Genomic DNA, 24,110 nt, shown 5'->3' on the forward strand with positions numbered 1-24,110 from the left:
AAAAAAATAACTTTATGCGCAATTTTTTTATTAAACAAATAAGGTATAGAAGGATCTTTCCAGTGTTGACTGATACCAGCTGTGGTAGCTATAAAAATGTGATCAGTTATATATTTGTCATGGGCTTGGAGGTGTGAAGGGTTATGTTGTAGTAAAGCAATCTCAGGGGAGGTAAGTAAATAGGTAATTATCACCTGATTGACTAGATTATAGACCTCAGACCACAGATTTTACAGTAGTGAACATGTACAGAATATCACCCACTGCAATTCTTTCAACAGAATTTAAAAACATTAGGCCGAATTGCTTAACTGAATTTATGTTCAATCTGTGGAGAATTTTGACCAATATTTCAATGTTGTTAATACATTTGGAAATTTAAAGAATTTATAGATGAGTTTTGGCAGTTAAATTTATATGACTCTTTGGCTAGAGCAAAAATAAATTGGAAAAGAGAGCACCTCTGCCTAATTCCATTTCAGAATTCAAAAATTAGAATATACAAAGCCTTTGCTAAAAATTTGAGCCCATGGACATTGTATAATGTAAGAATTGCTTGTAGAAAGAAACCTGTAAGCCCAAATTTAGTTAGGAATTTTGATTGATATCTCCAATGTAATCAGTTAAATGCTTATTCTGCATAGAGAGATGGCAGAACTAAGGGTTTGAAACTAGCATTATGATGAGCAATTTTATTACCAACTGACCTCATGTTTGTTGTCTGGGGCTTGCCTACCTAGAAGAATGCCCACTTGATCCTTAATTACTATTTGCGGTAGAATTTTAATGTCCAAAATAGATCTGCTCCTGGCTTGGCTATTGTAATGATTTGTGTCTTTTTTGATTAATCGGGATAAAATAGGAATTAGGTTAGGTTAAAAAGAGGAATGTAAGTGTTTGGTGAAGCTATCATGGGCAGGGGCTTTAACTACCTTTAGGGACATAATAGCTCTTTTTATTTCAGCATCAGTCCAAGTGGCACAAAGTGAGTGTGTCTCTTCAGGCGAAAGAATGGGGAGGTTAAGTTTTCCCAAAAAGGAGTAACAGTGTTCACAGAGAGTTGGAAGGTAGACTTATCTTTTTTAAGGTTGTATTATATATTATATTACATTTTACAATATCTAGGGGATTTACAATTTTAATCTTGTTATTATTATAGGAGGCTTTTGACCCTATTTATTGCATTCTTCCCTCTCACTTAAAAGCTAATAATCTACTTACCCTGTTACCCAGACTATAGAATTTTTGGTTGAGGGGAGCTAAGGCTTTTTGAATTTGGAACAGAGATGAAGCTGTTGTTTTTTTCCTTGTTTCCAGTAAATCTGTCTTCATTTTAAGGTTAGAAGGGTTATACTTATGATGATATGCCAAGGGCATTAATTGGCTTTCTAAACAATTTTGGACCCCGCAATTATTTTTTTATTGTGTCTAATGCTTGAAATGTTGATGTTTTCTCTGGGATGTTTGTTTACCGGTAGATGTAGAGGGTATCTTGCATTATTTTCTTCCCTTCCAATGATAATACAGTTTATTATTTTAATAAAGTTATAATAACCATAATACAATTTATCTAGGGAATCTCCATGGTCTAGGACAGAGATACTCAAACCCAGTTCTCAAGAGCTACCAACAGTTTTTCAGGCTTTCTGTCTGTAGAAACAGGTGGGATAATTACTGAGTTATCTACCAACAAAAACAAAGTGTATTCCTATAGGGTCACCCTTCCCAGAGAGCCCCTGTAGGCATACAATTTGTTTTGGTTGCTAGATTAGTATCTGTATTCAGTGGAACACCACCTATATGTCATAATAAAAGTTGATGGTTTATGCTGGATGATTACTCTGTATTCAGGGAGCACCACCGATAAGTCATATTAAAAATTGTTGGTTTATGACATGCTACTTATTAGGGGAAGGCTGATAATATGGAAGAGATATATCTGGTGTGGACCCAAACTCCATAGGAATAATTACTGACCCAGAAAACTAGATTAACTCACCTGTGCATAGGGGAAAAAACTATAGGCCGTAAAACTATTTAAAGGGATTTTAGTGAATAAACATGTAGATTTGTAAGGAGAAGACTCTTCAAATAAAATAGAAAAAACACTTTTTTTAAACTGTTTTTATCATTAATGCCTTTGTTATTAACAAGTGACATAAATTCAAGAATATTTTTATTTTCCTGTGCACTCTTATGCGAATTTATAATCCACATAGGTAATGAACGCATCCTGCAGCGTCTTGTATAGAACACAGCAGACATGCCCCCCAATTTCAAAATCACATGTATCTTGAGATCTGTGCCTTAATGAATTTGGGAATACGCAAAGCCTAAAAACGTGCGTTTAATATTAAATGCAGGTTGTGCTGAGAATGCATGCTTTGATGAATCAGGCCCAGGGTGTCTAGCTCTTCAAACATCATTAGGATCATACTCAGTAAGTAGCTAATTAAAAGCAGTAGATAAAGTAAAATTAATGTTAGAAGTAGATTTGAAGGCTGAAGAGGATCTTTCCAGTTTAGGATTGAGGGCTATGTTAATGTCCTTCATGATAAATGGCACTCCTCCTCTGAGTTAATGGATTTTTAAGCAAATTTTCTTTAGGAGCAAGAGCTGTTTGGAGTTGGGAACATAAAGTGACACATTTGTGCCCATTGTTTCGACTACCAGTTTGAATGGGGAAAGGACAGTAAAACTATTTAAAGGCATGTAAGTGAATAAACATGTAGATTTGCAAGAAGACTCCTCAAAACATAACTGTAGATGATAGGGAAAAGAAATGAGTAGAGGAAAGGGAAGACAAAACTGTGGGGGGGGGGAGGCTTACAGAAATAGCTTCCATATTAATATTTGTTTAAGAAAAATGGATTTAACACAGTGAAGCAAATATGTACTGTGATAGCATTCTAAGTGAACTCATAAACCATATAGACCAAATCTTGATATAAAAATAACAACAACTGATGTGTAATCAAAAATTAAACTGGAAAAAAACTTGATGTGTGATAGCGGTAACCTTGTATATTGATGATATGAAATGTTCATTAAACCAAATCTGAAATGAAGAAGAGATAGGAACAATAGGCAGCATCAAAGACATCAAATAGCATTTAAAATAGAAAAAGAAAGACAGGTCTCCACTGTTTCCACTCTGCATGTTTTTTTTGTGAGGTTTTGGTAGCGGGTTATTCCACTTGAATATTCTTCACAGAAAATCCCATCTGTCAAATACATGCGGATTTTAGTGCTGCAGTGTTGGAATGAAAAAAAGCTTCTCTGCAGAGTAGCGATAGAGAGTTCCAGGAATAGCTACAAGTAGAGTGTCCCTGGCAGAGGTCCCTGGTGCTTATCTAGCTTTAGGGAGTTTGTGAATTTGATCAATCATAATGTCTCTGGGAGAGAGTGAGTGTGAGTTTACTGGATAAAGTGGTTGCAAAGTTTTGCCCAGGAGGATAGAATCTGCCAGTTTATATTTAATGGCTGTTATCTTGTCTTGAAGAGTTTCATGAATGGCGATTAGATCATTGAGTGATGAGACCAGTTCTTCCATTTTGGTCTCCATGTGGTCAGTTCTTTTACTTAGCACCACAATCTCAGATTTAATATCTTTCACTTTCTCTCTAAATTCAAAGGTTATGTCAGTTTTTAAAGAAGTTAGTAAAAGTTGAATGGAGCAGTTCCAGGGATTGGATAGAGTCCGGACAGACTGAAAACTGGAGTTTGTTGAGATAAAGTAGATGATCTAGGTGACTTTCCAAGAATCATAAGTACTTAGCACAGGGCTTTGTTTTGAATATAAGGGGCCTGCTTTGGTACCAGGGAAATAGATTTGAGGTGCGATTTGGGTAGCTTTAACATTTTTTAGGACCCAATTTGGAAAATGCACATTGTTTATTATTTTAGACAAGACATTAGGAACTTAAAGCATAAACAGAATTATCTTACAGGATTGTAAGATATGGATACATACTAAATAAAAAGGTTGTAAGAGTTAGGCCTTTATTCAGTTATATTTCCATGTGCAATGACAGGAGTACAGCAGTGTTAAAAAGTTGAAAAAGTTAATCAGTGTCCACAACACAGTCGGAGTGATTCCACTGCAGCACCAATGGCACTTAAACAGTGACAGTAAATAAGTCTGAAACAGTGTATGCTGAAGATATATTTAATACTGTGTTTATGAATAGTAGGATAGCCAACAGGACATCAGAGAGCCAGAAACAGAATTGACACCCCCAATCTCTGGCAGTTATAGAGAGCCACACTCGTAAGATCTCCAGATGCAGGTAAATGTGTGTGAGTGTCCTCCAAGAAAGTGTCTGTTGGTGTCAGAGAGCTGTTTCACCGGGTAGAAGGTACTGCCAACAGGAGACGGGTTGTGTACAACTTAACGGCTCTCATTATGCCGACAATGAGTATACCTACAAAATAATTCCGATTTCCACAATGCCTATAAAAATAAAAAGCAGAATTACCATAAAAATGACAGTGTACATGGCTGACATGCTTCCGCTATTACTGATTCCTGGAAATGACGGCAGTTTGTATTTACGCCAGTTGTCATAGCGACAGTGATATTTCTGTATTTAAAGCAGCAATGTCAGGCACCGTGTAATGTAAAAGTGTTGATGGTGTTTGTAATTTTAACCCTAAACCTAATCCTCACCCTAACCCTAACCCTAATGTTAACACTAACCCTAAACTTTAAATTAGCTAATAAAGTTGTCCTGGCATTGCCGCTTTAAATCCCGAAATATCACTGTAGCTCTGATAAGTAACGTAAATGGAAAGTGCCATCATTTTCAGCAATCGGTATATAGCAGAAGCATGTCGGGCATGTACACTGTCATTTTTATAGTAAGTCTGTTTTTTTTTATAGGCATTGTGAAAATTGAAATTATTTTGTAAATATAATCTTTATCAGCATAATGAGAGTCGTTAGCCTGACTACCACCACAGGAAACATACAAAGCAGACATTCAGTGCAGTTGCAATCTGGGGGAGCACTGCGAGATCTTCAGACCTGGGAGATAGAAAGGACAGCCAAGGATATTTCTTTGCCAGGGGGCTGAATATTATAGACCAAGTCATTGAGTCCAAGGGAGAACTAACACATGGACTTGCACTGGCTGGTAACGCGCAGTAAATAACTCTTAGATAATGTAGGCTAGTAAATTTACTTAACAGTACAGAAGGCCAACGCTAATTCCAAACAGGGTCCAGGGTATATAAACTATATTTGGGGAAGGGGAGTTCCCAATGTTCAAGGATATACAGTATACAGATTTTCTGCATACAATAGCTCTAGAATATGTTTCTTGAATCACATATGCATTTAATAGATGTTTATGACTTATTATTTCATTTATGAATTATTATTAAGAAGACTTAATTTTTAGGCACACTTAAAACATATTTAACACAACTGTTCACCGTACATCTAGAATGCCTATTTTGTTAAATGGTCTTTCTATAACTACAGCAGTACAACTAAGATTTCTTCAGGAGGCTCCTCCTTTTACCAAACTTCTATGGAATAATTTTATTTTGCTAAAATCATTTATTACAAGCTGGTTAGGCTGGGAGACAATATCATAGTTCATACTGTCTGTCGATAAAATCACTGCCAAATCATTTGTTGATATCTGACCTTTAATGTGACATTCTGTCCATTCAAAATTTTCAGTTATCTCATAAAATATAACTTCTCGTATATTTTTCCCAGAGTTGAAGTCAAAGTTTGGATATAACTTTGTTTCACAGTAAAATAGAAAGAGTAAATCAACTATTATCTCTTCCAGGTTTCATTTACTGTACTTGGTATAATGTGTGTTTCATATTATGTGCTATTATAAAAAAGTCATTTAGTACTTTCCTTAAAAAAAGCAAAATGTTAGCATTGGTCATAGACATATTTAGCATATGATGTTTTGAATTCAAGCAGCATTTGAAAGTAATTAACTTGTCAAATGTAGAACATCCACTAAATGCACATGATATATTTTTACATGGTAGAAACAGTTATACACTGTATTTTAAACATCTCATTGATTATTTAGGATACACTAAAAATATCATGTATATTGATGTATGCTGCAGCTAGTAAGAATGTATTTCATTAGCACTGTGGCTTAGTGGTTAGCACTTCTGCCTCACAGCACTGGGGTCATGAGTTTGATTCCCGACAATGGCCTTATCTGTGTGAAGTAAGTATAATTACAAACAATGGAGTCAGATGGATTTTTGCATATGCGAATGCCAAAATACGGGAACATGCCAATTATATCCAAATTTCTCTTTCAATGCATCCTGGCAGAATGACAGGGTAGCAATGGCGAGAACTTCACATTTAGATTAATTAAGTTTATAGTAGGATGTCTCAGAATAGTCCCGGAAGATGAGACAGATAGTAGACAGTGAGGTCTCCAGGTCTGACACAAATTACAAGACATCCTTGGTGAAAAGGCACAATTTATGACACGTTTTTGCCAATGGTGGTATACACAACTAAGGAAGATTGTCTTATTTTCTCAGCGAGGGGTTCAATTGCTAAAACAAATATAAGTGGGGAAAGTGGGCACAGATTTAGAAAAGATACAGATTTAGAAAAGACCTCTCATCGCCATAGAATATGGGCGTAGGCAGACCATGTGATAGATATTAATGGAGATAACATTTTGAAGGGACCACTTATAGGTTAGTAGGAAAAGAATGCAGGAATATGAGTTATGAACGTGAGAAACTAAGGTAATATCCCGAGCAGTAGGGTGTTTAACCCTCTAGATGTCATATAGGTCATATTTCGCAAGAATTTGGGAGAAAGCAGAGGATGCATGCAATTCAGTGGGGAGATTGATTATTGGAGAGGGGAGACCTATCCAATTTTTGCTCCAGGGCAAAATTAGAATCGTCCATAAAGAACTGGGCTCTGATCCTCAATTTCTGAATCTCAAGAGAGAATTTCCTAATTAAGGGTAATTGATTAGACCTAGGGGCATAAAGGTAACCTTACTTTTCCCTAGGGATCTCAAAAGAATTAATTAGCGACCATTTTTATATGAGATTTTCTGATCCAGCTTAAATGTACAGGAGCTCCTGAAGAGTATGGCAACTCCATTATGCCTAGGTGGGTCATTGGACATTTAACAGGTAGGGTAAGAGGGATTAGAGAATTGTGGCATACAAATAGAGGAGATATGGGTTTTCTGAACATCAATGTTATCAGTTTTTTAGGTTGTGAAATATCTTAGCACTAATCTATGTTTGTTTGGGGAGTTTAACCTTTTGGCGTTAAGCGAAAGAAAACAAAACAATTGGAGGAACAAAAGTAGAGGTGAATTGAAGTCAGCTAAACTCAGGGGAGACCAACTTTGAGTCCGGTGGTAGTGATTATTCCGTCAGCAAAAAAGCCGACAACATTTACACCAACCTAAAAAATCTGATAACTGTAAGGCCAACAAAGATTAAATATAGACATAGCATATATAAGTGACATCCAACATTCTCCACACCTTAACTTACCATCAACTTTAAATATCGATGTTCTAAAAGGTCTCCAGAGCGATTGACATCACTTACAATGGTCAGACTGAAATTGCCAGTTTTAAAGTGGCAATTGCCGGACCTGCCGCCTTGATTACATCATACAGGAGGCAGTTCCAAACAGGTAAGAAGTGCAACTAGGGCAATTCCAAGTGGCTAAGATGCAGTTTGAGGCAATATGTACAGAGTGGCACTGGTTTTGTCAATTACTGATTACAGGAAGATGTAATCCAGAGAAAACACAATACTTAGTGCCCAAAGTCACAATGTCTAGAGACAAACTGAAGTTGTGAGAGTTACTAACTACCAGTATCTGCTGCACACCAATAAGAACAGTGCATGCTAGATGGGAAAGCAGGCCTCCCTGCTGGGCCAGTGGCCAACTGTATAGAAGCCTCTCAAGTTGGACATATCAGCTCACCTGGCATGCTGGTGTAGCAGCACAGGTCCGGGCAAAGTAGTCTGCAGAGCCACGTGGACCACGACCGGCCACACTGGAACATGTGTGGCCGGCCAGGCAGTCCTCACTTATTTAAGATGGCCATCAAGAATAGTGTTGAGAAGCAGGCGGAGCCACAACGCCGATGGAGAGTACGTCTCAACGCTGCCGGAGGAGATTGAAGCAGGTAGGGCGGATAGAGGTTCAGTTGATTACGCATCCAAAGTCAGGACCACCGGTTCTGGAGCAGGTAATTAGATGCTGCCTGGTCCAGGGGCACATCGTGCCGAAATTCAAACTGCTCCAAGAAGCCACGCAGGGGTCTAGCAGGCTGATCAAGCAGCACCAGGAGTGCTACAGCCCCTCGTCACTGGGAGACTTGACTGGCAGGGGCTTTGCAAAGGATGATGCTAGTGAATCTAGCCAGAACTTCTTGGGAGCTCAGCTCAGGCACATCCAGACGCATCAGTAGCTAAGCCACGCCCTATATGTAGTTTTAAGAGCAATCCCACCCGCAGACCAATGGCCAAACTGAGTGTGTCAATCAAGACTTGGAGCTATTCCTTCGCTGCTACTTTTCTGATCACCAAACCTCTTGGAGTGATCTCATTCCCTGGGCAGAATTCACCCATAACAACCACCTCCACTAGTCTACTGGAATATCGACATTTTTATTTTTACTGGTATTGGTAAACATCCTGTCTAACCTATTTTCACTCCTATTCCTGACTCTTCGGTCCCTGCAGTAGATGTGTCGATACTTGACTTTTCCCTGGACTCAATCCCAAGCCACACTATCTGAGAGTTCCCTGCACTATTAACAATCTGACGATCAGCAATATAGGAATCATCCTGTGCTCCTGGTGGGAAACTCTGTGTGCAATCCATGAAATTGGCTCCACGCTTCATTGGTCTCTTTCGTATCACCCATGTCTTTGATCCTGTCTCCTATAAATTCCAGTTACTCCCATAACTCCTTCCACATCTTCTTATTGACACCCCTAGTCCTAAATGAGTTATTCAAGGAACCATCTGGGCCATCTCCTATTAAGTCTAGTTCTGGACACAAATACAAAGTAGAACGTATCAAACTCTCAAATCTTATGAAGAAAGGCTCAATATCTGGTCCATTGGAAGGGCTATCGCTTTGAAATGAGATGCTAGATTTACAAAGAGGATCTTCATGCTCCTTGTCTCTTGGCTAAATTCAAGGCAAAAGTTACCCAAGGCTTTCTCCAGAAGAGGAGGAGGGGAGGTTACACTGTCAGTCATCATCCCCGCACTCTACCTGCTGTGCAGTAATGGTCACCTTCTTCTCCCGAGTGTCCCATCACCTAGCAACTGGATGCAAATTCCGACCAGCCATCCCAGACACATCTGTGCATGCGCTCCCCAATGTTAGGCAAAAGGGAAGTGATTCTACTGTTCGCATCAGTGGTCAGTGACATCATTAAACATTGGGAGCGCTATATAAGGAGGACTCTGGCACCATTAGAGTGCCAGAGTATTTTTACTTCCCTAGCTCCAGCACTTCTACCATATCCAGTTTCTGAGTTGTGCTACTCTACTCCTGTTCCAGTTGGCTTGACTTCCCTATTGTGACCTTGGCTTAGCGCCCGACTTCTCCCTTCGGATCATGATTTTACCTGTGCTTCCTGACCGACTCTGACATTTGGCTTACCTGACCACTCTCTGCATTCTGATTCGGCACTGCATGCCAGCCCAGCTTGACCTAATATTTTCTGACCAAGCTTCTTTTACCCACCTGTTTCTCCAGTGACTTGTTCAGAGGACTGCAACATGAACGTCCCTGATGAAAACCGGGGCCGTGTTAGACTGTATGCCTCTTTGTTCAGTAGCATGAACCACTGATAAAAAGGCTCCATCCACTATTTCCTCTACGACAATATATAGTGACATGGATGGCATAAGGTTAAATGGTGTGAATTTTTGCACATATGTCTTCACTGTCTGTTACCATCTTCACTGTGTAAATTCTGAATGTAAGCTTTTTTTTTAACAGGTTACAGTAGTTGCCACCTTATGTATTTTTTCCTGAGAACATCAGTTAACTGCTGGCACTCTTATACAAAATATTGGGTTTAAATCGCTTTGTGGCTGACCATGTTGTTGCAAACTGAGGTCGAACAGGCTGCAATTTGAGGTCAGACAGACTGCAATTTAAAATCTTCATGCCATCTTATGTTGTTTCATTTACTGAGTTAATTTCCAGCTTAAATACACACACACACACACACACACACACACACACACACGTACATACACATCTCCAGTCCTATCCTAGCTTACATAATCACACTAGTGGACAGATTACTACCTCAGCACATTCATCTATTAAACTTCTCCATGCTGCTGTGAACATTCCAATGATCTGATTTGCTACAGGTTATTTTTCCCCACCCACTTTAAAATTGAGAGCATACAGACGTGAAGGAGATGAAAAGGGATAGCAAAAATGTGTTCTGACCCTAGAGTTAATGATTGAATAAAAATTCTTACTTAAACTTGGCAGCACTTTTTAAAATGTCCTTTATATATCCTTATACTTTTAAAAGACTTATGATAAAAGCAAACAAAACAAAATGAATGGGCAAAAGACACAATTTATTATCCAAAATGCTTTATGCATTGCTTTACAGGTAAAAAAATCTATTAAGAACCTGTCATTTTTTCTGTGTGGATGAAAATGAGCTTGCCATTAAGATTTCTCCTAAATCAATAAGTCATCTATATAAAATTGTCCTTCTCTTTTGTAAAACAATATTACCTTACCATTAAGATTTATTAACTGATCACAAAATAGCACACACTAATTCATTGCATCTTCTAGGTCTCATATTGTACACAACAGTTCATAACAATAAATGTTTCATTATTAACTTCTCCATGAATTAACTTCTCAGGGTAATATTTTAGAGTGGGTTTAACAGAATGAGTCAACATGGATAAACGATATAGAATCTAATGGATGAGTCAAAGCCTTAAGTTGAATTTAATGATGTCAGCTTGTAATGTAGGAGTAGGTGGATTTTTTTGCAGTGGGGTCTTATTTATTAACATATTATTGCAATGTTATAAATGATGATATTTGTTAATTTGTTTTTAAATATTTCTCAGTAAATTTTAGCAAATTCAGATAATTATTGTATTCTGTATTTTTGTAAATTTTATGAGAGCATTATGAAATTATGCTAGCGGAAATGTTTAACTGTGAAAGTTAATGCAGCAATAGTTAACTGTGTGGCCACAGCATAAACAGCTTGCCTACCACATGTTGAGAAGTAAAGACATTCATAAAAGCATGGTTGCTAATAGAAATATACAACTGACTCACTTCACACAAATTGCCATCAATTATTTGGCAAGCTTTAGACAAATATGTTTTTTTATTTAATTGACTAAAAATAAAGGCGCGTATTAAGTTTATAAAATGAAGTAGAACTAATCTATGAGCAAATGATCACATTTTCTTTTATTTTCTTGTTCACTGCAAGTCACAAATATTATACATGACTTTGCTTTCCTCTCCAACTGGAACACAAATAAATCCCCAAACCATCCAAACTATTAGAAGAACTATTTTTTAAATGTAACGCCCCCTAGTGGCATTTTAGTAAAACCTTGCACCTCAGTGAATACAGGAGAGGTCACCTAGAGGGTGAGCTAGAAGTTTATAAAAAGTTAGATAAACTGGTTACCATGGTGATAACCCAGCCCAGCCTGTGAGACTGAGTGAAAGGAAGGAGGGGCTGTCATTAAGGGGGGATAGAGAAGAGAGACACAGGAGGAGAGAGAGAGGAGAAACAGGAGAGGAGAGATGGTAGCTGGGGACCTGGGAGAGACTGGGTGTGGGAGCTTCCTCCCAGGCTCCCCCAGCATTCCCTGGAAGACTGAGCATGGTGACTGCACCAGGGCAAGGAATGTGTGCCCTGGATGAGGGGGAGAACTCCATGTCACTATAGAGAACCCAAGATAGAGGGGGACACTACGCATGGAAGAGACCCTGGAGGAGGGTAGCTAAAAGAGGCATGGTAGCTGTATTGTCAGATCCTGAGGCTGAGAGTACATAGAGTGAAGTGTCAGAGCACAGGAGACATTATCCCCGCAGAGGAGGGATGAACTGCAGTTGAGAGGTACACAGCGTGTGTCAGAGCTGCATGGAGAAGAAGCTGCCTTCCTGTTAGCATCCATGTGAGTGCCCCTGCAGAGGAGGGTGATCTGCAGTGAGTATGGAATGTAAGAGACCTATGATTTATGTAATTTAACATCTGAATAACATTAAGAACTGTGCAGGAGTAATAAGATATTTGCAACCATATTTGTATTGCTCATTAAGAACTGTGCTGAAGAGAGTAAGGAAATGTATATATTTTTCTTTATTGCTGCAACCATTATGATTATCGTGCTGGAGGAAGAGGAGTGTAAATAAAAGTTCAGTTTATCATAGAGATGGTCTGACGCCCAAATTATTGTGACTTTTACACTGCATTACAAAGTGACATTACCTGGGTCCCACTAACTACAGAGAAACACCTGCATGTGCAGGGACCCCCCCTGATCATTTACACCCATCAGCTAGCCAGGGCTTGAGGAGGAGGTGCACTGTGTACCCTTTGCACACCACACTACACACAGCGACAGGGGGTTACATAAATCTACAACTATAGTTTATTACAAGCCAGTGCTTATTTATTCTGTCTGTTGGAACACAGTGGTGAGTCTGACTAAATAAATATAATATATATAGATAGATAGATAGATATAGTAGATATAGATATAGATATAGATATATAATCTATATAGGGTGGGAGAGATAGTAAAAGTTATCTGGCATTTCTGTTCGAACTATTAGTGTGCACACCTAGGGGGGCAAAGAAACTCAGCTCCCCGATTTCATTCTTGCAGTTAAGATCCAGGGGTACTGTTTTCCAAGAGGATCCAACTTATTTCAGGATTGCCTATTTCTACCTCATGGTACGCATGTTAATACACATATGGTTTGTTATAATCCTGGTATTTCACTATGAGGCGCCTTGCCTGTGTTTTGTTACATATATATATATATATATATATATATATATATATATATATATATATATATATATATTTATATATATATATATATAGTATTTGTAAAATAGCACTTTTCAGAATTTATAGTCTATGGAAAAGGTTGGGGTGACATTGCTTAGAAGTACAGAATGCAGTGTAGGGACAGTCTGTTAACCAGGATCTGCTTTTTATGTTTTCTGTTTGGCTCAAAACTGTCAGTGTGCCTAACAGGGAGGTTTAGTTGGGACTCAACTTATCTAGTCATATCAGTCTACGCAGCTGTCAGTTCATGGGACAAAAGTGACTATCCATAACCTTATTTTATTCCTCATACCTTTATAGAGTTTATTGGATTTTATATTCTTAATGAGATTTTGCTCTCAAATATGTATTTATGCAGTATTTGCCATTAAATAAATAGACAGAAATATTACATAAAAAAATAATTTAGCATATATTTTTCCAGAATATTATCACATCCTTTCTTACGTTGTAATTTTAAAACTGTCAGAAATTTCAAGTTATCATTTTTGACATTTTTTGAATACTCCTTAAAAGATACATTTCCATTAGTTTTCAAATATTTCAATATTTGACACGGACAAAAATAAATATGACTATTTCTTGGTAGTAAAAAGAGCTTGAGATGCTGCAAGTGTGGAATTCTAAATGAAGATAATTTATTTTCAGAGTAAGAAGGCAAGTTTAACAAAGCCTTCAAATTGGCAGCATCAACGTTACTTGCCATGTGGGAAAAACTACATCTATGCTGTTGGGACTTTAACTTCTCCTGACTGGGGCTGGAGTGTGAGCAAGTCACAGATTGCATTTAATGAGACTCATGGGATCTGAGCTGATGAGCTGAAACAGTCTTTAAGAACCTTTAACCATTATTGACAAAGTATCGTTAATGTCAGTCTGTTCATGGTGTTATGTCCTATAAAGCTCCGGTGAAGGCTCAGGTGCCTTGTAGAAGCATACATCTGATAAACAAGTGAATTTAGAAGTGATTGACATGATTATTGACACAAACTATATAGCAAAAACAATTAAAGCTCCCTACCCTTAATACAAAAAGTACAGAGCTGTCTGCTCAAGATTTGAGCTTCAATACTTTGCATGTGGCTGGCAGGGAATGCTGGGACTTAAGGTTCCACAACGTATTGAGAGCTACACAGAGTGCCTAAGCCTTTTCTAGAAAGAATTATGATCTCACTCCAAATTTGTCATCCTTTCTGAAGTGATAAATATATATCACATGTATATTATAGCCATCTTAAGCAGCACAAAGACAAAATAGCAAAAATGCAGTGAATGGTGATGATGAGAAGGATGACGATGATGATGTTGAATATCAATGCCACAGAACTTAAAGGTTTCCTTTTTACACAGTGAGAACATTTCCATAATTTGCTGCTACTTTATCATATTTAGTCACTCAAATGCCATGTTTGTGAGTCATACTGTAAGTAGAATTCCCAGGCACTTGCTGCAAATTTCTGCTATGATAATTCACCTCTTTTGTAAATCTATACACAAATGTTTACACTGAGACATTTTAAGATAAGATTTATGACATTGGGCTCTTTGAAATGTTACAGTTATATAGCTGTACAATAATATAGGACTTTGTTTTTTCCTTCACAGGTAAAGTAAAATGGCACAACATGTTTTTTTAAGTTGGGTGGACTAAATGGGAACTAAATTGTAGAAATCCTCTCTTACTAAGCATACAATAAATAAATGCAGGAGGTGGAGTTAACAGATGATAAAAAAATAATAATAAAAAAAAAAAAAAAATCTTACCCCTTATCTTCTCATTTTTGCATTGGGGTCCCTTGGGCTAATACGTTTTCTCATTAACTGCTGAAATAAGACTGAAGAGGATTTGAGGATTAGCTTGAGCGCTAGGGTTTATTCTTATTCTGCCAACAAAAACAGAAATGTCAGGCAGCTAGTTTAATTTAACTGTTTGGAATATTATTAGCAAAGTATTTTTGAGTTTAAGGTGATGCGAGGACATCCAATGATGTAGGTAATATAGGTACACAATTTCCACTTTCAAAAATTACAATTGATGGGACTCATTGATGAAGTACAAATGACCAAAGGACAGGGTAAAATGCCTTTTGGAGGTGCTGTGTGACTTGATTTGTGTAGGAGTGCATACATTTATTTTAAAGTGCATGTGCAGCTGGTCCAGTCAATAATGGGAGGGCATAGCTATTGCAACATAACTTAATGTTTCCAGCAGTTCTCAGCTGGCAAAGTTCACTTCTTTTGATGGTGTGCATTTTCCACCTTCCAGTTGTACTACAGAGAAGCACAGTTTTCCTAAAACTGCTTTAAACACTAGAGTTGTGCACTGATCCTTGTGTTTCAGGTGTGGGTTCTAAACCGCATTCGTGTTTCGGGTTTGCTATTGGTTTTGCAAAAGAAGAGCAAAAGGTTTTGGCTTTGGATCTGGATTTAATTAAAAATTGTGAAAAATAGGTAAAATAGTGTTATTTTGAGCTGTTTTTGCATTAACATTCATTTCCAGTCATTTCCAGGCTATTTTCTAATGGTCCCTTCATATCTCTCCCAATTTTCCCCAATTTTGGCCAAAGTCTGCAGCGAGCTGTCTTAATGAAGTATTTTGTAACGTTGCCATCATTGCATTTGCTTTCTCTGATTCAATTAAAAAAACAATAATCTGCATAGTGTTGATATCTTCCTTTCATTGCGCCCAAACCTCCTTTACATGTTCAGACTTACTATTACTGTAATTGAATAAATTTATAACCACACGGCCACCATTGTAAATTTGGCAAAGGCTCACAGTTTTTATTTACACAAAAAAAGCTGGTGGAGAGAGCAATGGGAGTCAGCTAACAACTAATAGCAAGACCACATAGGGGAAGGTCAAATTGCCATTATACTACTGGTGCCAGGATATAATCCTTTACATTGTTATGGCTTCCTAGTTACTGTTATAAGCTTTTAAAACTAGCAGGAGAGATCTTCACCTGTGGCAGTCGCCTATCCCGTAGAGTTGGACGCACTCACAGGTACTCAATGTAGTTAAAGATTATAAGCAGGAACCAGTAGCATGGGCATAGGAGATATGGGGCCAAGAACATGCCCCCCATGTCCACTCAGGAGGCAACAATAATTTAATTACAGCCTTGCGCACCAGCTGACTGTTACTAGCCGGGACCGCTGCATCATAGTAAGTACACCCCTTCTTGAGGACTGCCTCTGCTGCATGCCTCGGGCAGTCCCCTTTACCCCGGGGTTGCACGAAGCTTCCCAGTGGGAATGATTTTTAAGCCCACCCTTCCCATATCTGAGTCCCCTGGTTTGATTCAGAAGGGCAGCCTTATGGCAAAGATCAACCTTACTTCAAGGACAATTCCATCTTGAATTCCACCATTTAACATTTGTCCACTGTCGTCTTGATCAAGGATTTTTTAAATCTGACCTCTCTGCCTTTCCTTTCTCTGATTTAATTAAAAAAAGGATTAACCATACTTTACAGTTCTCTAACCCCATAACATAGCATAAAACATCAACCATCATATCTCCATATAAACGTGTATTCTTTGCCAGGGCTAAAATCTGTCCCATCCATGTCTCATAATGTGGACTTTCAATTGCATTATCAAGACATGTTTTGGGCAACCAAATCTGCATTAATGTGAGTATTATACATACTTACATATGTGTGAAGTGGCCCACTTGAACTGTCTCTTTTACATATTTCTTACACTTAACTAATAGAACATATAAATATTTTTATGTATATTCCATATTTATATACATGGGTCTTGTGGACCACCTCTGCTCGCTCAGTCCCAGAGTTGGATGAAGTTTCCCCTGGGGGTATGATTTTTCAGCCCTCCCTTCCCATAAATACACTATATGGACACAAGTATTCGGACACTTAACCAATACACCAACAGGGACTGTAATATTCTGTCGAAGTCAAATAATTGGACATGTTCATTTCAAATTAATATCTATCAATCTGATTGTCTTTGTCTGAAATAGCATGCTACGGTGTGGAGGAGCGAAATTAACCACAACACGTGAGAACACTTATACACACATTTACACAAACACATACACTTGTAATTAGTTCATATTAAAAATAGTTCAAACACATAGTTATTTATAATGAAATGTAGCAGAGTTTATAGTTAAATATTATAATGTTATATGCACTTTAGTGAGATCTAAGGTTCAGGATACAGGAAACATATCATGTGTAGTATCATTCTAATCCCCTATTTATCCTCAAACGTCTGGTTCAATCACCTAAGAGATCGCACCTTGCATATGCAACATATGGATTATAGGGAATAAATGCTCAATCTGGTATTGTGTGTGTAATGCAAATAGACCAGTTTGAACAAGCTTTCAGCGGGAAGATTAGTATGCATCGTTTGGAGAGCTGACCCCCACCTTTAGAGGGCATCGTTTGAACTGGCCAATGACCTGCATTTCACTGGACTGTCCTGAAGCCTGAACCTATGGAAACATGACAAATCATCTGTATTGTTTTCACTGTATCACTAACTGTATATAAGCAGGGGCTCTGGGACTGGCAGACACTCATCTCAACCACAGACTTCAGGATTGTATGACTGTATGCTGGATCCAGGCAGCCTACATATATAATCGACTGTACTTATTTTATTGAATTGTTACTCTGCTGATTTTTTCATATTAAATCGCATTGTGATTTGGAACCATACTATTTGAAGTGGACAATCTTCATTGGATAGCGACTAGACGTACATAACAATTCAAATACATATACTTTAACATGGAGTTGTTTCCCCTTTTGCAGCGATAACAGCTTCCACTCTTTTTGGAATGTTTTCCACAAGATGTTGGAGTGTTTCTGTGGGAATTTGTGCCCATTCATTCTGTAGAGCACTTATGAGGTCAGGCACTGATGTTGAACTAGAAAGCCTTACTCGCAATCTCCATTTCAGTTCATACCAAAGGTGTTCAATGGGGTTGTGGTCAGGGCCAGTCAAGTTCTTCCACACCAAACTCATCAAACCATGTCTCTGTAGTCCTTGCTTTCCGCACTGAGGCACAATCATGTTAGAATAGAAAAGGGCCTTACTCAAACTTTTTCCACAAAGTCAGAAGCATAGTATTGTCCAAAATGACTTGGTATGCTGATGCATTAAGATTGATCTTCACTGGAAATGAGAGGCCTAGCCCAAACCCTGAAAATCTCCACCAAACTTCACAGTTTGCATAATGCAGTCAGGTAGGTAATGTTCTGCCAGCATCCGTCAAACCCAGGTTCGCCCAGGTGACTGTCAAATAGAGAAGTGTGATTTCGTCACTCCACAGAACACGTTTCCACTGATCCACAGTCCAGTATCAGTGTGCTTTACATCTCTTCATCCGACGCTTGGCATTGGTCTTGGTGATGTGAGGCTTGCATGCAGCTGCTCGGCCATGGAAACCCATTCCATTAAGTTCCCACCTATAGCGGAGAAACCTCTGAGTCTGTCAGGGAAGAACCCTGCTATGTTGTCAGCAGAAAAAGCCCTGTGAATCTCTGAAGAAAATCAGCTCATGAGAAAACAGCCAGGTGGGACAGAAGACAGGAGGGAGAGCCCGGTCAGACTTGTCAACCCTGTCCTGTGAGAGAAAACAGCTGAAATTTCCTGTAAGAGGTTTGAGGAGAAAACCGAATATATATATATATGGGTAAGTAACCCCTGTTTCTTTATTATTTGATGGGACTGAGTATTGTGAATGTTGTTATTGGGTAGATAAGGACTTGGTGGGAATGCCCAAAGATAAATTGTACACCCCTTTACAGGACTGTTATAAACTATCAGAGGTAGTGATAGGGAAATACAGTAAGGGATCAGAGACTGAGAGATATGGTAAAAATCTGCACTAAACAACAATATTTACTTCAGACCAGTGACATTCATTACAGTGAAGTACAGAGGAGAGATGGCTCACTGCAGGAAACAACCTATATAATAGGATGAGACAAGGAGGAAAGTGTGTACACGCCAATTTCTTCAAGTCATATTTTGCCAAAATAAAGACAGTATAGAGATTGTGCTTATTAGAAAAGTGAAGGAAACTACAGAGTGTCATGATTAAAAGATATTTATGTTTGGCAAAGCTAAGGAAAGCTGACACCAAATTTATTCTCAAGTGCTTTCTACCATGGTCTATTGTTTCTGGGATAGAGAAGTTGAGAGACATGTGCTTGTCATTAATTTTCCTAATAAGTGTTAGCAGCCGCGACGGCTGCAGGCAGCGCCGCGACTCACTGATCCTGTTGCTGGCGTCCCGGCTGTCTCCATGACAACCGGCCTTCTGGTCCTGGTTGCCTAAGCAAAAACCGGAACGCTTGAGTTTCCCAGCTGCCGCGCCCATCCAGCTGTCAAATAGCCGGGCACGCGCGCGCAGGACTATTTAGGATCAGCCATCCATGGCTGATTAGGTTAAGTTATTACAGCCACCTAGCTGATTATACAGCTGGGCACGCTACATGCTCATTGGCCACCAATACTATTTAAGGCAGTGAGGACTGAGCCTCACTGTTGGTTATCGTGTTCTGTTCCAGATTGCTACCTGCTTCTGTGCTGTGTTGGTGATAACCTTGGATTGATTTTCTGTGTATGACCCCTGCCTGTTCCAGGACTCTGAACCTTTGCCTGTTGCTCTGACCTTTTGCTTGAACCTGCACTTTGATCCTTTGCCTGTGGCCCTGACCTTCTGCCTGTAACTGGGCTCAGAACATTTGCCTGTGGCCCTGACCTTCTGTCTGTACTTGGTCTCTGAACCTTTGCCTGTGGTCCTGACCATGCTTGTACCAGACGTCTCTGCCTGTGCTCTGTCAGGCCAGTCAGACTTTATCATCTCTGTCCAGTCAGCAGAGCTATGGCCTATCCCTACTCCTTGTATTACCTCCCATTCCTGTGTGTCGCTGTGTGACCTTAAACTTGTACTACACTGAGTGCAAGACCTGTGGGCATCCGAGTACCTGTGAGCATAACCAGTCTCTATGGGAAAGGTGGCTGCTATAGGTGAAGACCTCTTCCGCTAGTTCTACAAGTTTATGACGCACTGGTGGCCATAACAATGAAATTAATTAACTAAATTTTATTGCTAAATATGCATATATTGATGTATAACATGTTAAGTTAGTGGATATGTGTTAAGTTTAGAATGTACTTTTGCTAGACATTAGAGATTAATTACAAGTAAGAATTTAAGGTAGAGGTACCTCTTGGCTAGGGTAAGAAAGGTTAAGGTATTTCATTGTATTCTTGTACATTCACTATATTTCACTATACTTCACCTGTTTTAAAGGGATACTTTTAAAATACAGTTTATATAAGAGATATTGTATTTTGGTATATATAAAGTCGAATTCAAAATGAAAATCAATAGAGAGCACAAGCCCAATATATAAAATGCCGGCGTGGCTTTCAAAGACCAATTTGCCTATTGCTGTCTCTTTCTGTGTGTGCCTGTGGTTTTGTTAGTAGGGTGCGGGGGGGTCCTTGGTCTCCCTCTGGTGTTGTTTGTCAAGAACACTACCCAACGAAGAGCCTACTGCACTCAGACCAAGGTGTAGGCACTGCGCTAACTGAGAATTGAAGTCAAGAAAACACCATAGGTCACAATACACTTTACATAGACACCCAGTTGATCTACAGGAAAGGGGGTGCTACATATAATATAGTGAATAGGCATTGGTTTATTTTGAAAAATAGTTTCCCTAAGAAGTCTTATTAGCCCTCATTATTTCCATATAAAAGACCAACTAATCTAGTTGATAGATTAGATCAGGCAAAAAAGAGTTGGTTGCTTTATATTTACCCCTCTCTCCCTCAGCTTGAAGAGTGAGGTGTTCCCATGTCTCAAATGCCTACATTCCAGAATTTGTATTTATAATTTTACAATGTAGGCAGTAGGATAAATGGTGGTATTGTATAACACCATATACACCCCAACTGACCACTGCTTATTATTGAAAAAATAGAGGCTATGTGATTATATTTCACATTGTATGTAAAGAGGTTTTATATCCATCTTGTGAAAATGTGAGGCGCACTGTGACCAGCTGTTCTTATATTAATGGTCTTGTTTAGATGGTTTGACAACAACATAGCCCACATGATACTTCCTGTATTTATGCAATTCCCATTTGAGCTTGTCAGATTGACTGACTATAGGAAATCTGATGACCAATTTTTAGTTTAATTAATCTGTATTATCTGCATGTCTAATTATACAAGGTAGATATAAAGCAAGTGTGGGAATGGTGTCTATGATAGTGGGAGGACTCTTTGAGAATGGCTCTGCTATTGTACATGAACTGTTGGTGTACATGCCCCATACTGAGGCAAATGCAAAAACAATGTTTTGTGCTGTAGGAAGACATTTTCTAATAAGATTCAAAGAGTGGAACATAAGCATTTAAATGCTGTTACTAATGTACCTTTTTGCAGCAGAGCCTTTTCACTCTCAAAAAACGTGTCCTTACTTTCAATAAGGCAACTTCCGTGCCATCCAGGTGACTGTACATGAAAATGCATTTATTTGTGTGTACATGCCACTATTATAATCCTCATTGCTTGTATGGCACCCCATATGACATAACCATACAGATAGGACATACATGAATACATTAAGCATAATAACAAGTACAAGGATACAATTAAGCAAAATAATAAGAGCCTGGCTGAAATTTACCAGAATAAATTGCATGTTGTATGGAAAAAAATTCAACATAAGGCATGACAGAGACAAATGAGGAAGATGGAGAGAGGACACACATGAAACATAGGGGTAGAGGGTTCTGCCTGTGAGAGCTGACATTATAAAGAGAGACAGAAGCAAAAGGGACATTACATTTAGAGGACTATACAGATAGCAGAGGAGGTGGAGACTGTACAGTAAAAGTTGTAGGAGGGTGGATTAATGATGAAGGCCTATAGTGTACAGAGGCCTAGAGGGAATAAAGGCCTAGATGGGACAGAGCCCTATATGGGGCACAGGCCTAGGTGATTAAAATGTACAAATGTGACACATAAACTAATATCAAAGGCATAGATCAATGCTCTGACAAGCAGCATTTAAGAAAAATAATGGAAAAGTAATAATTAAACTAAACTATGCACGGTGAATCTATATTATTGCGAGTCTTAAATGACCCTTTGAAATTTAAAATTGAACTTACATGTGCATTAATAAGATCGGTTTTGATTAAGCCAAATATTCCTGCATATTACAGTACAATGTAAGTTATTGCTCCCCCGTGTTCATGGTATTGCCTTCTTTAAACCATTGGCCAGTGTGCTTTACAGTACTGCAGAACATATTGTCATATAACAAGTCTATAAAATAGAAAAAGCAAGGAAACTATCACTAAACAACATAAATAAAAGCAACAAGTTTATTAACTTCTATAGGAACCACTTTTATTTTTTTCCATCATTTTCTACTTAGTCATAAACTACAATCACTTACTATAGCGATAAATGTATTAATATACACTTTGTTCTTTTATTGCTGTTTTACTTTTACACATTCACACAATTCCTGATAATAAGATGATTCTGTTAAATATCACATTTGCACTTTCTCTTTAGTTTTCAAACAGTGTTACTGAAACTGAGAATCGCAAATGTAATGTCATTTAACTCTCAAGCGACTTCAAGGTTATCCTTGAATTTCTTGTATAGGTCTTAACAGAAAGCAAATGCTAACTTCTTTGTAAAAGATTGTGAACAATTTGCACCTGGAACATCAAGTACTTTTTAAGTCTTACATAAATCAATACGTACGATTTATCAGTAATTTGCAGTGTCATATGGTAAGGTCAGCTTATATTTATACTGTACTTTAATTTTGTTTTTATTTTTATTTTTAGATAGATTTTTCAGGATATATATATGTTTAAATGGAAAATCCACCTCCCCAAAAAATGAAGGCTTTAGTAAAACTTTGTTAAGAGGAAAAAATACTATGACCAGCACTAACAGGTTTTATATACTTGACATACTGTTATATATATACAAAATAAGCAAAATATATTCTAAAGAAAAAAATAGGATACAAGTAATTAAAGTAATGTATATTTATTCATATCAAATAAAATAATGATATCAATAATCTTAAACAATACATTAATGAACTAATATTAAAATAAATATTAGAAGCAATGTGTTGTTGCTTCTAATATTTAGAAGCAACAACACATTCTTCTGCATGCTATATAATAACTCATATAGCATGCAGTTTGAGCAATCTCTCCTCTTTTATTTTGGCAGTTTTGATGGTGGTTTTGTGGCAGTTTTGCAAATCCCAGCTTAGTATATCCAGCAGTTGGTATGTTCACCATGGTTAAAATCGGGATGGCAATTTAAAAAATGGTGGTTTTGTAAAATGTAAATTCTGGCTATTTTAATGGCGGTTTGAGCTTTAGTAAATCCAGCGGTATTAAAATCGCCAGAAAAATCGCCGAACACCGACGGTTTCACCAAACCGCCATTTAGTTAATCTAGCCCTAAGAGTTTAATATAATGGGGAGAACTATTACATTTAATTATTAAATGTTCCACCACAATCTTAAACTGAAGTTGTCCAAAAAACAAGCTGTTAATACTTTCCCTATCTGATGCTTTCATTGCCTACAAACTTTCAATCACTTTTAACAGCACAGTAACACAAATATTTTATTCACTGCTCTGGGTTACACTCTAATAAGGAAGCTATTTGTGTGGAGCTTGTATGTTCTCCTCGTGTGTCCATGGGTTTTCTCTGGGTGCCCTGGTTTCCTCTGACAATCCAAAGGCATACAGGTTATCACAAATGCTGGGTTTTGGATTTCCGGATCAGAATCTTTGGGCTTAGCTAACTTAGTAGATGAGTAGTTGAAGCTGGGTGTCTCGTAAAAGTTCCTGCTCATCTGGATATTACCTGAATGAGTGGCACAGCTTTTGTGGGTATCGGTGGCCTGAGATATGTACTCAGAACTGGAGTTTGAACCAAAGAACTCAGGACTGGA

The sequence above is a fragment of the Mixophyes fleayi genome, chromosome 9, assembly GCF_038048845.1.
Source record: "Mixophyes fleayi isolate aMixFle1 chromosome 9, aMixFle1.hap1, whole genome shotgun sequence".
Taxonomy (NCBI): Eukaryota; Metazoa; Chordata; class Amphibia; order Anura; family Limnodynastidae; genus Mixophyes; species Mixophyes fleayi.